Source organism: Chelonoidis abingdonii, chromosome 8 (genome assembly GCF_003597395.2).
Source record: "Chelonoidis abingdonii isolate Lonesome George chromosome 8, CheloAbing_2.0, whole genome shotgun sequence".
NCBI classification, from domain to species: Eukaryota; Metazoa; Chordata; order Testudines; family Testudinidae; genus Chelonoidis; species Chelonoidis abingdonii.
In genome coordinates, this window is record NC_133776.1 from 60,156,128 (window position 1) to 60,160,255 (window position 4,128).

Consider the following 4,128-nt stretch of genomic DNA (forward strand, 5'->3'; position numbering starts at 1 on the left):
CGATGGCTTCCCATCCAAGTCCGATGCGCTGTATTAGGGACACAGAGGGTCGGAGCAGGGATGGGAGCCCGCGCACACACCACGGACTTGGTCATCCACATGGAAGGATGCGGATTGTCCTGAGGAATTGTGACATCGCATCAAAGGACGCTACCGGCGGAGTGAGGCAATGAGCGACTGGAGGGGTCTGAGGCGGAGCCATGCGTATGCCGTGACGAAATGCAGGTGCCCTGTGCCAGGAGTCCGGCGAGTGCGTATTTGAGGTCAGGCCACTGCGCGCAACCTGTGATGATGGCTGTCAAGCCTGGAACCTCGACAAGGAGAACGGCTTTGGGCCAGAGTGGAGTCCAGAATGGCTCCAATAACTCTATCCTCTGAGGGGGTTGAGTCGACTTCTCGCATTGAGCTCAGCCCAGGTTCGACGAGTATCCTGACCTCGCGGACGTGACGTCGAGGACTCGCTCCTTTCAGGGTTCCGGATGAGCAGTCGTTGGTTTGGGAATTACATGCACGCGACTTGCGGCGAAGGTGGGCGACGACTTCAGCCATGCACGTTGGTGAACACTCTCGGGGCCGAGACAGGTCGCACGGGGGACCGTGAATTGTAGTGCGCGGCTGACAATGCACAAAGGAACCTCGGTGGGCGGGGAAGATGGTATATGGAAGTACGCGTCGCATGTCAGGGCGGCGTACCAGTCTCCGGGTCCAGGGAAGGGATAATGTCCCAGATCAACCGGAGGAACTTCAACTTACGACAGTATCTGTTGAGCTCTCGAGTCGAGGATAGGCTGAGGCCTCCCTTGGCCTTGGGGATCAGAATAAGCGGGAATAGACACCCTTGCCCTTTTTCGCTCTCTGGAACCTCCTTATGGCCCCTTGTCGAGGGCATTTGCACCTCCTGAGGCGCAAGTTGCTCGTGAGGGGTCCCTGAAGAGGGACGAGGGAGGGGGGCGGCGAGGGGGGAATGACAGCAACTGTAGCTGGTATCCCACCGCAACGTGCGGAGGACCCGCAGTCCGAAGTAAGCTGGGACCACGCCGGAGGAGAGACGAAAGCGGTTGGAGAAGGGAGAGATGGATCCATGGGGAAGTGGTACAGCGCCCCGGCGCACCTTCAAAAGGGGCTTTGGCCGGAGGAAGGCTTGGAGGAACTTGTTCTGTCCTCCCTGATTGCCCGACTGCCTACGCCGGCCATTTCTCTTGCGCCGCCTAGGTAGTCTTGCCTCTGCCTGGGTGGGGTTAGGGCCTGTGCTTGTTGCTGGGCTGGAAGATTTGCGTTGGGTGACCGGCGAATGCCATCCACGGCCGCATAATGACCTCATTATCTTTAGGCTTTGCAGCCAGGGTTCGTTGTCAGAAACAGGCACTGGCCCTCACAGAAGGTCTGGGATGGTGTATTGGAGTTCCGGAGGAAGGCCAGAGGACTGTAGCCAAGAATGCGGCGCATAGTAACGCCCGAGGCCAGAGTTCTGGCGGGCCGATCTGCAGCATCTTAAAGCTGCCTGCAGGAAGTTTGCACAACTTCTTTCCCTCATCAAGGATTGCGAGGAATTCTTGACGAGGTCTGCGGAGCAGTTCTTTTAAATTTATCTGGCGCCACCAGGTGTTATAGGTGTAGCGCTTGTTAGGCTTGCTGGTTGGTACCGCGCGCTGCAGGCGCCTGCGCGAATAGACCTTCCGGCCAAGTAGTCCATTCGCCTGGCTTCTTTAGGACTTGGGCCGGGGCTTGTTGACCGTGGGGCTCCCTTCGTTCACCGACTGGACCAACGAGGAAACAGGGGGCAGGTGACAACTCTATCATGAGCCCTTCGAGGGACATGTATTGCGTTCCACGCGCGAGCAGCGGGGAACGGAAGCCGGGACTGCCAGATGGTCGTGGCGTTGGCTTGGATGGTCCTATGAAGGGAAGGGCGACCGAGTGGGCGCATCTGCACACAGTATGCTCACTACTGGGTCCTCCACCTCCGCAGACCTCCATCAACCTGTAATTCTGTTCTGCGCTACGCGCCTGAGGAGGTCCTGGTGGTGCCCTGAGGTCAGTGGAGGGGGACTGGTGGATGTCGTCCCAGCCACTCCTCATCCGGGGAGGAAGACGAGGAGAGATGGCAGGAGTGGATCCGTCGGCGGCTCCGTCTGGGTACTGCGTCGGCTCTGTGGGTGCTCAGGGTCCGAGGCTGAGATGACCTGTCCTCTGAGTGGGGCGGAGGAGTGAAGAGGTGGCTCCGGGGCCCTGTGTTCGGATGCGGACGAACGCGGGGGATTTGCTGGGCCCTGGGCCTGGTGGTACGCCCAGGGGGTCCAGACCCCCATGCTGAGGTATGCTCCTGCTGGGTCTCGGAAAAGGGCAGCAGGCCTGTCAGCGTTAGGTATGCGCTGTCCGCTCGCGAGAGACTGATGTCTGGCGGGAGGGCCCGGAGGTGCCGAACGCGAGTGGTACTGGTCCCGTACTCCTGATGGCGAAGACCTCCTCGGTGCCGGAGCTCGGATCGTGCCGTAGGCCATAGCGGCTGCGCGATCGAGACGGACCTGCCACAGCTCGGTGCGGGAGGTCGACCTGGATCTGGATCGCCGCGGCGAGAACAGCTCCTCAAGTCCGGTGCGCGTACAATCGGCTGGAGCCGGAGGGGTGCGGGAGTATCGGGACCGGGTGACGATGACCTAACGCCGCAAGTACGACGGTCCATGCAGAGAGCAGTGCCGGGACTGCCGGGCGCTTCTTGAGGAGACTCTCTCGGGACTGGGCGCGGTGCCGGGATTTGACTGCGATCGGTTCCGACCCGGGAATCCAGGGATGGAGCTCTCGTGGCCATTCAGCTGCTTGTGCATTGAAGAACCCGCCCGGCGTGGCTGGGGGTTGGGGCAGCGCAGGCTCCGTCAACGCATGAGTCCCTGGCTGAGGCGAATGTCTCGGGCGCAGAGGGGACCCACCAGCTCGACCCAGACTTAGCGGGGAGCTGGGAGGACTGGACTTGACGGGACTCCCGGCCCGGAGTCGACGAAATCCCCGGCCCGGCCGCTGCGGCCGGAGTCGGTGCCGGGCGCTCCGTCCGAGCCTGCTTAGTCGGGGTGGGAGACGCTGACCGGTCTTTTCCCAGGCCCGGTGCGGAGAGTTGGTGCCGCGGCGTTTTCGCGGGCGCGAGTAGTCGGTGCCGAGCTGAGGCGGCATCAGTGCCGAGGAGGAAGGGTTAAGCGCCGCTTCCATCAGGAGAGTCTTTAGGCGCTGATTCCGCTCCATTTTGGTCCTCGTCTGAAGGCCTTACAATCCGGCAATTCTCGGAGATGTGCGATTCCCCAAGGCACTTCAGGCAGGCGTCGTGGGGATGCTAAGTGGGTCGGCTTCTGGCAGGCCGGCACGGTTTGAACCCCGGCGAACAGGCATGAGCTGGCACCTGGGCGCGGGGCAGGTTAGAACCCCCAACCCGCTAACTATTACAACGAAGAACTCTTATCTAAACTATTCTATACTTTACATCGAACTAGAACTAGAACTCGAGAAAAACGACGAACAAGGAGAAGCTAGGACGTGGAGGACAGCTATGCGCGCTCCAACAGTTCCATACGGACCGACACGCGGTAAGAAGGAACTGAGGAGCGGACAGGCGGCAGGGGTATTATTGCCGCCATGGCGGCACCACTCTAGGGGGCGACCTGCCGGCCCGCTGGAGTTGCTGGGTAAAGTCTTCCGACGAGCGTGCACGTGTGGTGCGTACACCTACTGGAATGGATATGAGCAATCCTCGAAGAAGAAGTGTGGGATCTTGTCCAGGATGGGTTGTAGTCCTGATGATGCGTTGAAGGGGTTTTGCTGGGGGCTGTTGTGATGGCCAGTGAGTCCTGTTGGTCTTTCTTGGGTGTCTCTGCAGTAGAGGTTCTGGGTACACGTTCTGCTCATGTTGATCTGGTTCTTATTTCCTCATGTGGGTATTGCTAGTTTTCCTGCTGAGCTTCTATTCATCTGCATTTGACACCATCAGCTCAGGGTTGAAAGACTGTGAATGCTTGCACTACGAAACCCGTTTCTCCTCCCTTGTGTTTTCACACCTCAATGCTAGAACAGGGCTCTATCCTCCTGATTGAACTTAACTTCGTTATCTCTAGCTTGCTTGCTAGTATTTATACCCTGCCCCCT

The 4,128-nt window shown here is 59.6% G+C and overlaps 1 protein-coding gene across 1 annotated transcript in view; it reads right to left on the reverse strand.

Moving 5' to 3' along the window:
- The window catches only part of DGKK (diacylglycerol kinase kappa), a 212,654-nt gene that overhangs the window by 75,889 nt on the left and 132,637 nt on the right, over positions 1 to 4,128 (reverse strand). The gene's annotated exons all lie outside the window — the stretch shown is intronic.